The sequence below is a fragment of the Mirounga angustirostris genome, unplaced genomic scaffold (assembly GCF_029215605.1).
Source record: "Mirounga angustirostris isolate CCGP_5_RB_7025 unplaced genomic scaffold, mMirAng1.0.hap1 SCAF_2, whole genome shotgun sequence".
Lineage (NCBI taxonomy): Eukaryota > Metazoa > Chordata > Mammalia > Carnivora > Phocidae > Mirounga > Mirounga angustirostris.
The window spans coordinates 144,680,871-144,694,946 of NW_026991710.1; the positions used below are offsets into that span (position 1 = coordinate 144,680,871).

Consider the following 14,076-nt stretch of genomic DNA (forward strand, 5'->3'; position numbering starts at 1 on the left):
TTTATGGCTTGTTTTTTAGATCCATTGTTTCTTGCTTCTTATCCTGCTATTTTCTTTTGTGTTTTGATGTCTTTTGGTATCAGTAGGCTTTGCCTTTTTTTTTTTATCATGTTCTTTTGTGTAATTACCACAGATTTTTCCCTTGTGATTACCATGAAGCTTATATAAAATATATTAAAATTATAACACCTGATTTTAAACTGATAAAAATTTAACTTCAGAGTCCATAGTCTCTCATGGTTTGTGTCCCCCTCCGATTTCCACCCCCTTCATTTTTCCCTTCCTGCATAACATAATAAAAAAAAATAATAAAAGAAAAAAAAATTTAACTTCAGTAGCATTCCTATACTTCACACTTTTATTTTCCCTCCACTTCACACTTTAGGTTACTGATTTTATAGTTTCCATATTTTTCATAGTATTTATCTAATAACAGTTTATTGTAGTTATGGTTATTCTTAAATATGTTTTCTTAACTTTTAAACAACAGTTGTATTAGAATTATACAGCATCATTGACATATTATCAAATCTAACTTTGACTATATGTTTACCATTACCAGTGAGTTTTATGCTACTTTTTGTTTTAATGAAATGTTTAATGTTTCTATTGCTTTGTTGAACTCCTTTTGTTTATGCATTGTTTTCCTAATTTTGTTTAGTTGTGTGTTCTTGTAGTTCACTAAACTTCTTTAAAAAATTATTCCAGATTCTTTATCTGACAATTCATAGATCTTTATTTCTTTAGGGTTATTGGAACTTTATTAGTTTCTTTTGGCAGTGTCAAGTTTACCTGATTCTTCTTGAGCTTTGGCTCATTACATTGGTATCTGCACATTTGAATATACCATCTCCTCTTCCAGACTTTAGGTTTGCTTTGGCAGAGACAGTTATTCACTAGTCTTCTTAGTTTGGTGTTCTGGATGTGTCTGCTGGTAACATTCCTGGGCAGATGAGATTAACTATTAGCTTCTATTTTGGGGCAAGGCTGTTGCCTGAAATCTGAGGTGGGGGTGTGCCTCTGGCTAAGAACAGTTGATCAGGACTACTGGCTTGGTTCCCTGACCAAGAGATGCCATAGAGTGGACTTCATGGTTGCCTGGGTTCTCTGATCAGGCTTCCTAGGTGATCAAGACTGGGTCGTGTACTCAGAGGTAGGTGGTGCTATGAATTAGCTTCTCCGCCCTAGTGGGGTAGCAGAACAGGCCCCAAGACCTGTGTGGCTCATTGTTTGGGGACCTGAATCAGGTAAGACTGTGCACTGAGTTCCCTGGCCAGATGAGGCCACTGATTTTGCTCTGGAGACTGGGCAAGTCCAGGTTGTGCCGTGTTTAAGTGCCACTGTAAGCAGGGCTGTTTGGAAGAGCCATGCAGCTTCCCATGTGCTCTTAATAGGTTCCCTGGTGGGGGTGGGGCTGAAGACTGTATTCAGCAATGGGTGGAGCTATGAATTATTTTTTCTGCTTGGGCAGAGCAGGAGAACTGACTCCAAGTATGGCAAGACTCTTTGTGGTCTTGACTCAAGCTGATTTGTCCCCTAAGTTGCCTGACCAAATGGCACCACTGACTTTGCTCCGTGGATGATCAGCTCTGATGTCTAGACTCTGTGCTCAACTGTTGTTGGGCTATATAGCTTTCCAGGTGTTCTGGCCAGGCTTTCTGTTCAGGTGTGGCTAGGTGCTATGCTTAGCAGATGCAGGGCTATTAATTAGCTCCCTTGACTGGGCCAAGCAGGAAAGCTAGCTCCAATCAGTTTCAGGTGTTGCTGGTCAGACTTTCTGATAAGGTGGGGCTAGGAGGTACACTTAACAGATGCAGGGCTATTAATTAGCTCCCCTGACTAGGTGAAGCAGGAAAGCCAGCTTCAAGCAACCTTCAAGGTATTTCCAGTTAGGCTTTCTGGTTAGATGGGACCAGGAGCTACACTCAGCAGTGGATGGGGCTGTGAATTAGCTCTCCTGCCTGGGTGGAGTGGGGAAATAGCTCCATGTCCAGCAAGACTCTTTGTAGTTTTGACTCAAGCCAACCTGCACCCCAAATTCCCTAGCCAAATGGTGCCACTGGCTTTGCTCTGCGGATGATTAGCTCTGCCTGCCACACTCTTTGCTTGAGTGTTGCTGAGCTAAGCAGCTTCCAGGAGTTCTGGCCAGGCTTTCTGATCAGGCAGAGCTAGGAGCTACACTCAGCAATGAACTATGCTATGACTTAACTCCTGTCCCTGGGGGCGGGGGGTGGGGTGGTCAGACTAGGGTCCAGCACTGGCAAGGCTCTTCATTTGAGGACCTGAATCTGGCTGAACTGTGCTCTGCCTGGTTCCTTGGTCAACTGCACCACCATCTTGGATTCTGCTGATGAGCAAAACTGCTACTTGGAACTACCACTTGGGTACTGCAGGTAGGAACTTGGTCTGCCAAGATATGAGCACTTCTTGTTGCAAGCTCTGCCCTCTTGTTTGTCACAATGAGATTTCTAGTGGTCAAACCCCACATACTTTCCCGCATCCCCCATGAGGTGAGGTCAGAGTGGGGACTCCTAAGAAGCAACTCACAGTGCTGAGGGAGCTAGATGTCCACCCTGTGCACTCTTTTCCCACTGGAGAACAGAAGGTTCAGGGGAGACCTCAGTTGGTATGGTGCCAGCCTATGGTCAGTGCATAGCCACTCCTCTTACCCATCTAATACTCTTGGTCTCCGTGATGGAGGGGGGTGCTTCAGCCTCTCCCCCCATGTTCTAGTATTTTCTTAGTGGCATCTTGTCCATGAATAGTTGTTAGTTGTTCTTTTTGTAAAGGGGAGCATTTAAAAAAAATGTCAAATGTCTTCCTTTCTTGTGTTTCTTCCCTTCTGTCCTTCTGCCTTTTCAGTCAGTTATCAGTCCTTGTCTTGGAGGAGTCATGATGCTGCAGAAAAGCAGAGAGGGGTTTTTGGATTTCTAAAGTATTGGCTTTTATTGGCAAAAACCTAGGGTCCACATAAAAAGTTGATGATATACGAGTAAGTCTTCCTGTCCACATTCTTTTCTCCCTTTCCAGGGTTGGGGAAAGGAAGGACCATTGTACTCCATAATGTCACAGAGTAACAGAATGCATATAACTGTGTTATATGTCTGGCCTCGCAGAGGTCCTGCATATTCCAACTGCAGGGAAGAAAGCAGTAGTACATTTGCAGAGGGCACTAAATTACCAATGCAGATGGACCAGACAGAAGAGCCACAGGACTGAGTTCCCTACATGAAAGAGGCCAGGAGCGAATAAAAGCTTCCTCATTTGCAGCCAGCTTGAAAAGAGGATGAAAAAGACCAGGTGGTTTCCCTCTCTCTCACGGGTATTGTATATTCACCTGGAATTCCTACACAACTCCTGGCAAGCAGTTATGATGAATTTCCCACCACAGGGCAGAAGCTTACAACAGAAACCTAGTTCAGTTATAAGAGAAAATAATTGCACACTTGAATAGATGGCCTGAAATGTGTATACTATGCGCTTATACAAACCAGATGTCTGTAACATGAGTGACTGCAGGTCCTCCAACTTTCTTGAGTCCCCTTTCCTTTTAGTATCTTGATAAAATGGCTCAAAGCTCTATCCCTTGTATTATAGAAAATTTAGCTGTGCTAATGTCTCTGAGTATTCTTGAGAATTACATTTTCTAGACAGTTTGCCTGGATTTCTTCCACTGAGTTCTTCTTTTTCCTTCTGCTAACTGCTCTTTTTTTACACTGGACACCAATTTCCTACTTCTTCTATCCATCGAATGCATCACTAACCAAGGTTGATGAGAATAGCAGATTTTTAAAGAAGGTTTGAGGCAATGGAGGGGAATAACAGCAAAAATTACAACAAGCAATTACTGGAACTGAACATAAGATATGAGAGTCCTAAAAAGTCGTTGTTTCTTTAAGTATCTTTTAAACACCTTCTCTGTTCTACAAAGAGCCCTCTGAGTCAAAAATCCTGAATTTTTTCTGGAATGGGGTTTTGAAGCTTCCTGTACTTTTTAAAGGTATATTTAAAAATGATCAAAACTGGGTGCCTGGATGGCTCAGTCGTTAAGCGGCTGCCTTCGGCTCAGGTCATGATCCCAGGGTCCTGGGATCGAGTCCCGCATCGGGCTCCCTGCTCAGCGGGAAGCCTGCTTCTCCCTCTCCCACTCCCCCTGCTTGTGTTCCTGCTCTTGCTGTCTCTGTCAAATAAATAAATAAAATCTTTTAAAAAAAATCAAAACTGTTTTCGGGAATGATCTGAAATGAAAGAAGTGAAGAGTTAAAAAGGTATTCACTATGCTTAAATATTTATACAGTGTGGCAGGGTGAGCTGCTTACCAGTCAACAGCCTTAGCGTCATCTCTACTGTTTTGTTCTGTTCTATAGTTCGCCTCCATATATTACATCACTGTGTTTGCAGCTTATGTAGAAATGTCAGTAATTCACCTTAGCATGTTTCCCGTGTCAGTAGCTGGGTGCACACCACACTACCATCATTCTTCAAAATGCCATTTTTAATGGAATACTCTTCATTATACACAGAACCCTTATCCTGAAAGGTCATAAGTTGCATCTCACAGTAAGCTTGTTTCACCTAACCTTTGGTACTACTGAAACTTATTAAGAGAGTCCTCTTAATAAGCACTACACAAAGACAATACCTATTCCTAACACGAGCCCTAAAAAAGTCTATTGAACTTTCCACAGGTGATAACAGAAGACACACCAGCCTCACTCCTCTGTCATTAACTACATTGAAATTCAAAGAGAGCAATTCCAGAAACATTGAAACCTGGTGCTGTGGAGTTGTCTAATCAATGTAACTGTTCAGCCTTGAATAAATTAACTCGAAGCAATGTCAGCTCACTGAATCCCAGGAAATCACATCTTATGGAAGAGTAATTAACTTGCTAAAACTATGCGAGCAAGAGATGCCAAGACTTGTTTAGAGGATTTTCAACCCTATCAGAGATTACACTAAAAGCAAGCAGCATGTGTGTTACAGATTCCTTTGTGAGAAATGGGCTGCAGCTTGCAGGCAGAGCCATCCAGTGCTCCTAAGTTAGGTTATAGTGAGTCAGAAAGAAAAACACTGAAAATATCCTTGATGCATTGCTCAGAAAAGAAGATGACCCTCCCGTCAGTGTTCCCTTATTTTATGGCCTTACTCTGAGCAATCATGTTTACCCTGAACACTTGTCACTCGAGCCTGTGTTTATTGGCTTTTTAGTGTAGATGCCATTTGACCTTCACAAGGGCTGGTGCAAAATCCTCTTTGCATCCTGAGTGGCTAACACATTGTCTCGTTTATGGTCCATTTATAATATATATTTGATAAGGAATAATAGTCCTAACAGCCTCCATTCAGGAAATTGGAGTATAGTGACTGACTCATATCCGCAGTTCAGGACTGAAGAATAGAGATAAATAGAGTAATGGGAAGAATGAAGAAAAGCCTAGTTAGAATAATTGGGTCTGTTGCTGTTGTTAACTCAGTTATGCTTATACATGTACTTTCTCAACACATTCCAAGCACACTGGTTGCCTTTAAAAATAAGCATCTCTTCCTGCCTCAGGACCTTGGTGCATACTCTTTCTCTACCTAGAACTCTCTTTTTCTTCCTCTTCACAGAGCAGTGTCTCTTCATCCTTTAATGTTCTTTTAGTCAGAATGGTCTTTTCTGACCATGTAACCTATGTTCCCTGCTCCCCTCCAACAAATTTTCTGGCATTTACCATATTTAATTAGTTAATTAATTTTTAAACTTTTTATTAGTTTGTATTTTCTATTAAAGTGTAGGCTCCATGAGGGCAAGGACTTTTCTTTTCTACTTATTCTTTCCCCGGTGCTCAGTACGGTGTTTAGCATAAAATAAGAACTCAACAGATATTTGTTGGCACCTAATTAGTAAACATTTAATAATCATCGCCATGTTTTGAAATGAATAGTAGAAAAACATTTTAAAGCCTGAGTTTCGAGGTCATTGTCAGAAGTGTGATATGAAAGGTGGTTTCGAGTTAGAGTTTCAGGAACACCATGGTCCTTTTGAGTTGAAACGCTGTGTCGAAAACGTTTCAACCTAATGAAACATGTGGATAAAGTAACTTTTTTTTTTTAAGATTTTATTTATTCATTCATAAGAGACAGAGAGAGAGACAGAGAAGCAGAGGGAGAAGCAGGCTCCCCTGCTGAGCAGCGAGCCCGATGCGGGACTCAGTCCCAGGACCCTGGGATCATGACCTGAGCCGAAGGCAGATGCTTAACCGACTGAGCCACCCAGGCGCCCTGGATAAAGTAATTTTTTTTTTTTTAAGATTTTATTTATTCATTTGAGACATAGAGATAGAGAGAGAGAGCATGAGCAGTGGGAGAGGCAGAGGGAGAGGGAGAAGCAGACTCCCGGCTGAGCCAGGAGCCCAATGTGGGGCTCGATCCCAGGACCCTGAGATCATGACCTGAGCCGAAGGCAGACATTTAACCGTCTGAGCCACTCAGGCGCCCTGGATAAAGTAATTTTTAACAAGGGATTTCAACTACCTGTTATACAAATGGTACAATTTGCATCTTTTATGTATAAGCTATAGGAAACTGATCATTGTTTGAAAATGATTCTTCCATTAATAATATTACAGCTGGGCGCCTGGGTGGCTCAGTTGGTTAAGCGACTGCCTTCAGCTCAGGTCATGATCCTGGAGTCTCGGGATCGAGTCCCGCATCGGGCTCCCTGCTCGGCAGGGAGTCTGCTTCTCCCTCTCCCACTCCCCCTGCCTGTGTTCCCTCTCTCGCTGTGTGTCTCTCTGTCAAATAAATAAATAAAATCTTAAAAAAAAAATAATATTACAGCTTTAGTCTCAGAATTTGGGTGTCAAATTACTAATATTCAGGCCTCAAAACCACAAGCCTTAAGCTTGGGGTTAGGATTTTAAGTACAGTAAATAAGATCAATTGATATGACCTTAGTCATCCTCATTTTAGAGACATGGTCAAAAAAAGGAGCTCTGCCTGGGTTCTAAATTCTAATGTACTGAGTGATTTTGAGCAAGGCACTGAATTTTGCTCTGATATATCTATAAAATGGGCTGACAATATCTGCTTTATAGTTTGTTGATCAGATTATTAAAACAGGGAATGACACATATTAAGACCTTAATGCTAGGGCATTGCTATTGACATATATTGTTATTTTACACTGTATTTATTGACATATACTGCAACTAAGCAATCGGGATAAAGCATATAGTCTATAAAGAAGCAGAGAATAGAACACAGAAGCAGACTCATGTGGACTTAGGCACTTTCCCTGGGTGATCAGTGAATTGAATTTTTGATTGTTGCTTTTTGTGAAATCTGCATAATCATTAATATCACTTTTCCCAAAGATCCAAGTGGATCTTTAAAATGATCCAAAACATCAGATCATTTATCAGCCTATTGTTATTTATTGCATATACATGACCTCAGGTGGTATAAAAATTTGTTCTGTCAATAATTGTCTGTCCTGAAACTGTGAGACAATGAGTAGTATACTTCTTTAACTGATGGTCAGAACTGGAAAGAAATTTTTAAATAAGAGATGCATAGGTTCATGGTGTTTTAGAAAAGTACTTTACACAGACTTGAAATCTGTGCTACTCCAAAATTTTGGAGTACCAAAGCCAGCTGTCAGTGATTGTGGAGAAAATGAGGTCTGAGTTTCTTGCCCAGTCAATATTATGGTTATTTACGTCACATCCCTTGAGTGTGTGGTACTATGTTATATGCTGCTTGGTTTTTTTAGGCATTTTGTCCTAAAATTTTTAACATTAACCTTCCTCTTTTAACATTGGAGAAAAATTAACTTATCTACATTATATAACCAAATAACAGGAGTAGTGTGATGGCCCTGCAAATAATAATAAAAGCACTGTGCCAGATATGAGTTTGTCCCTTGCTTTTGGCACCAAGATTCATGTGGGTATCAGGCAGCCATGTTCTTAGGAAAAGTTTAGACCTCATCCTGGTCTTAGGGCTCTATAAAAATCATGATGATCCCATTTTCCTTGGGTGGTTTAGGAATAATAGCAAAAATATGATGATGATGATGATAAAAATATTGGCAAACATTTGCTTTGTGCTTATTATATGCTTGGCACCAATCTAAGTACTTAACATGGTTTAATTTATTTAATCCTATGAGATTTTTCTTTTCTGAATATGAATGTTGCTTTTTGCTATGAGGGGAACTAAAAAATAAAATAAGAACCTTAAGAGATTTGTGAGCTGTTGAATTAACTTATTCTGAAACAAACTTACCACTTAATATTGTTAAATGTCTTTCTGTTCACCCTATGTTTTTGTTGAGTCTTCTGCTAATTGCAGTTGAAAGCATAACTGACATGGATTTTGCATTAAGTTATTTCAAACAACATTTCTCTGACCACGGAACTCACTTCACACCAGAAGAAATAGGGCAAGCGGAGGATGCTCATGGGATTTGAAGGTGATGGTAAAGCCTAGTAAAGCCCAGGTTAGGAGATAAAGCCTTAAGGAATTGGCCTACTCCCTACAGGATTTGCTTAGTGATCTCAACCAAGGACCAATAATGGTGTGTTTCCTCCCTTCATCAGGATATACGGATATAGGGACAAAGGGGGTTAAACATGAATGACACCTCTCACTATTACAATAAACAGCCAGTTTCAAAAATTTTGCTTCCTACTTCCATGATTTTGAATTCTGGTTTAGAGCTCTTAGTACTTGAGGGAGACATATTTCCATCAGGAGATGTAAGAAAGATCCCTTTAATTAGAAGCTCATAGTCATCTAGTCATTTGGTGCTTCTCATGTCACTGAGATGTATGGTGTAGAGTTGGATAATGAATTCTGACTGCCAAAGAGAGAAGGATTTCTTTCACACGAAGGGGGCAGGCAGGATGTGGATGGAATTAAGGAAATATACTGGGATGCCTTCTAGAAATGCTGTGTCCAAAGATAAAATTTAATAAAAGACTTTACACACCTAGCATCCATGGGCTCAGATATCTCAGAAATGAAGGTTTGGGTCAATCAACTGGAGTAGAGCATCCTGACAAGTTGATGTTAGCTGAAAGCAGAGGGGGTGTGGAATGGATGGTGCAGGAAGACTGTCATAAACATCAGCTATGGCTTCATGACCGGTTGCTGAACTAAGAATTGTATCATCTAGACTTCTTTTCTTTGATATTTAGCTTATCTATTTATATGTTTCTAAGTTATTATAAACTAATTTAAATAGAATTTGTTTTCCTTTGTCTTCTTTCCTACACTTTACATGACATAGTCGTTACCAGTTAGGCTGGTATAAATTAGAGAATATATAGAGAAAAGATTGTAAAATAAGTACTGAAGGAGTAGATGAACCCAGAGATGCTGGATTTAGATCTGGATGCAGCAATGTGGCTTTGTATTGCTTCCTTTTGGGGAAGGGGTAAACATATTTTTGTCTAATAAGGAAATGGATGCTTAGTGCTAGGTAGAAAGATTTAAAAAAAATCTTTGTATGTTTTGTTTTAATAAATTCTTTAAATAAGAGTGCAATATACATACAGAAAAACAGACAAACCATATGTAAACATCTCTTTAAAAAGTTTTTAATTCCAGTTAACATACATTGTTATATTAGTTTCAGGTATACAGACAGTATCGTGATTCAATACTTCCGTACAACACACCGATGCTCATCACAGGTGCACTCTCCCCACCCACCTGCCTTCTGATAACCATCAATTTGTTCTGTATGATTAAGAGTCTGTTTCTTGATTCATATGTAAACACCTTGAAGTACCATACTTAAGTAAACACCACCAGAGTCAAGAAATAACAACACTGTCACTGTCTCAGAAAACTCTCCCATAAATGCTCCCGATGCCACCGTCTCCAAAGTTAACCACCATCTTGTCTTCTAAAAGCATAAATTAGTTTGCTTGTTTCTGAGCTCTATGTTAATAGAATCATACTGTTTTTAGTTACTTTGTGTCTGGTTTCCTTTGCTCAACATTATGTTCGTGAGATTTGTCACATATGACAATAATGTATTCATTTTCATTTCTGAATAGTGTATAGAATTTTAATGAATGTAGCAATGTACACTTATTTCTTTGCTGTAGAGTATTCCATTGTATGGTTGCTAGTTGGGTTTTCTGGTAGACTTTTTTTTTTTTTTTTTTTTCGCTTCGACTAGACTGCTGTTTTTCTTCCTTGGTCTCCAGCCTCTTGGCACACCCTGCAGATTTTGGACTTGCCAGCCTCCATAATAACATAAGCCAAATTTAAAAAATTAATATCTTTCTATGTATATACATAATCCTAGTCATTCTGTTTTTCTGAAAAACCCTAATAAACTTGGTGTTCAATTTTTAAAATTAAAGATACATGTTATGTGAGATTTGTCAGTTTCAGGTGGGTCATTTCCTCAAACATTAATCGAGAAACTCTGACAAGTACACTCATACTGATTAATGTAGCCCAATTCAAAATTATTTATTCCCACCTTTTTGTTCCATCTCTTAGAATCTATTACTATACATATTTCCTCCTTTGCTTTTTTTAATTGAGATGTAATTGACATATAACATTGTATTAGTTTCAGGTGTACAACGTATTGACTTGATATAGGTATCTATTGAGAAATAATTACCACAATAAGTTTAGTTAACATCTATCACCACACAAAGGTACAAAATATTTTTTCTTGTTATGAGAACTTTTAAGATCTATTGTCTTAGCAACTTTCAAATGTACAATTCAGTATTGTTAACTGTATTTACCATGCTGTGTGTTACATCCCCCATGATTTGCTTATTTTGTACTGGAAGTTTGTACCTCTTGACCACTTTCACTCATTTTGTGTGTTCTCCACACCCCACATCTGGAACCACCAACCTGTTTTCTATAAGTTTTTTTTTTTAGATTCTACATATAAATGAGATTACACACTATTTGTCTTTCTCTGACTCATTTCACTTAACATAATGCTTTTGAAGTCTATCCATCTTGTCACAAATGGCAATATTTCTGTCTTTCTTTGGCTAAATAATATTCCATCATATATACATACCACATCTTTATCCATTTATCTTTTGATGGACACGAAAGTTATTTTCATGTCTTGGCTTTTGTAAATAATGCAGTTGTGAACATGATGGTGCATGTCTTTTTGAATTAGTGTTCTTTTTCCCACAGATAAATACCCCAAAGTGGAATTGCTGGATCATATGGTAGTTCTATGTTTTAGTTTTTAAGGGACTTTCATACTGTTTTCTGTAGTGGTTGCACAAATATACAATCCCACCAGCAGTACACAAGGGTTCCCCTTTTTGCCACATCCTCACTAATACTTGTATTTCTTTTTGATAATTACAGTTTTCACAGGTGTGAGGTGATATCTCATTGTGGTTTTGATTTGTATTTCCCTGATGGTTCGTGATGAACACCTTTTCATGTATCTGTTGGTTCTTTAGCTCTGGATAATAATGTTACTATGTACATTCTTATACATGTATTTTTGTTTACAAATATATTTCTTTTAGTCCTGTAGCTAACAGTGGAATTGCTGAGTTAAAGAGTATATGTATTTTCAATATTAGTAGTTACTGCTGGATGATTTTCCAAAGTAATTATACCCATTTCCATTGCCATCAGGAGTACATGAGAGTTTCAGTTGCTTCAAAGCTTTATCATGCTTGGTATTCTCAGCCTTTAAAAAAAAGCAAACCTTTTTTTCAAATATGGCATGCTTATAGAAATGTGTATAAGTCATAAAAGTACAGTTAGATGAATTTTAATAAAATAAAAACAACTGTGTACCCAGCACCCAGATTACAAAGTAGATTATTATCTAAACCCCAGAAATGTCCCTTTGCCCATTACTCTTGTTTTCCTCACTTAAAAGAACTCGCTATTCTGTCTTCTGACCCCATCATTTAGTTTTGCCTGTTTTGAAATGTATATAAATGGAATTATACATTATGTTCTTTTCTGTGTTTGGCTTCCTTTGCTTAACTTTATGTTCATGAGATTTATCTATGGTGGCTGTACATAGGCATAGTTGTGCTGAATAGTATTCTGTCAGGTGAGTATATCACAGTTTATTTCTCTTCCTATCATTGATGGACTTGAGATTGTTTGTAGGCTTGGTTATTATAAATAATGCTGTTCTGCACATTCTTATACCTTTCACACACTTCTGTTGTGTATATACTGGACTAAAGTTGCTGGGTCATAGAGTATGCATATGTTCAGGTTTAGTAGATACTACTGACTAGTTTTTCAAAGAGATTTTACAAATTTACATTATCATTAGCAATATATAAGAATTCCAATTGCTTCACATTCATATCAATAGTTGATATTATCAGTCTTTTTAATTTTTGCACATTCTCCTAGGTGTGTCGTGGTCTTAATTTAAAAAGAAAATTTGTATTTCTCTCATGACTGATGTGCTTGAGCACTTTTTGTCTATTGGTCATTTGGATATCTGTTTTTGTGAAGTGTCTGTCTATCCCAGGGACCTGAAGATATTATTCTATCTTATCCCCTATAAACTTATGGTCTAGCATTCAAATTTAAACTTACAATCCACCTGGAATTGTGTGTGTGTGTGTGTGTGTGTGTGTGTGTGATGCAGAGGATAAGTTGATTTATTTTACCATTTATTTAAAGAATCTTTTCCCAAATGTTCTGTAGCACTACTTTTCGAAATATACCAGTAAAAAATTTAATTATGGAAAGCCAAAGGAGAAGAATATATTGGGCAGTTATTATTTTTGGCTGGCTAAAATCTGAGCCTCTTCTAAAAATTATAGAATCATGCACTTTAAGATGTAGATTTCACATCCAATGAAAATGAGAGCCATATAATTCTTTATGAGGAAGATGTAGGCACATGACTTATGCTTTGCTAATCAGATTCACTAAACCATGATTTGAATCAGACTTCAGTCACTTAAAGATGCAGAGACCATAACAGAATTCAATTTGAAGATATGTGTCACCACATGCAGCAGAGAATAGGGTTTTATGGAGTTACTAATGTTCAGAGATTGTATTTAGTAAAGTGATTACACTGTAAAACAATATAGACATGAAATTCTCAAGATTGCAGCTGAGGATGGTAATTATGACAAATAGATCTTGGTTTTGAATCTTGGTTTCACCATTTAACTGTGTGATCTTAGGCTTTTCTAAATCCAGTTTTATTCATTTTAAAATTTAAGAATGATAATACTAATGCAAATATTTAGTGATTGGGTAAGGATTAATGATGAAGGATATGAAACTTCCGGGTCATTAACAGCCAAACACAAAATAGATGCTCAGTGAATGGTATCTCTGTTGGTCAAGATACTTATCAAAATGGGAATGTGGTTTCAATTCTCTTATTGACATAAGGGAATTGTCATTTAGTTTTTGCTGAGAAAAATCTCAAAGAACTGTGCACCTTATCCTTGGTGATTAAATTAAACAATTTATAATATTACTTACAAGAAGCATGACAAAAGATTTAAGAATACTCAGCTCAAATTCATTATAACTACTGGATATAAAATAATCTCTTAGAAGATTTGCAAGTATTTTTCTTCGTGTATTTTTCAGAATATTGATGGAAGGTCCAGTTTAATTCACTTTAGGTAAAAAAATTTTTTTAAAGATTTTAATTTATTTATTTGACAGAGAAAGACAGAGTGAGAGAGAGAACACAAGCAAGGAGGAGTAGGAGAGGGAGAAGCAGGCTTCTCATGGAACAGGGAGCCTGATGCGGGGCTCAATCCCAGGACCCTGGGATCATGACCTGAGCCAAAAGCAGACGTTCAATGACTGAGCCACCCAGGCACTCCAGTTAAAAAAACTGACAGAATGGGAGAAGATATTTGCAAATGACATATCAGATAAAGGGCTAGTATCCAAAATCTATAAAGAACTTCTTAAACTCAACACCCAAAGAACAAATGGTTAAATCAAGAAATGGGCAGAAGACATGAACAGACATTTTTCCAAAGAAGACATCCAAATGGCCAACAGACACATGAAAAAGTGCTCAACATCGCTCGGCATCAGGGAAATCCAAATCAAAACCTC

General features: G+C 38.0%; 1 long non-coding RNA gene across 1 annotated transcript in view; it reads left to right on the forward strand.

Annotated features, from left to right (window-relative positions):
* Window positions 1-6,578, forward strand: part of LOC123848094 (uncharacterized) — an 88,874-nt gene extending 82,296 nt beyond the window's left edge. The window contains exon 4 of the long non-coding RNA XR_010409637.1: window positions 4,689-6,578. This is a non-coding gene — a long non-coding RNA (uncharacterized LOC123848094). The remainder of the gene's footprint in view (window positions 1-4,688) is intronic.
* The last annotated feature ends 7,498 nt before the right edge of the window (window positions 6,579-14,076 follow it).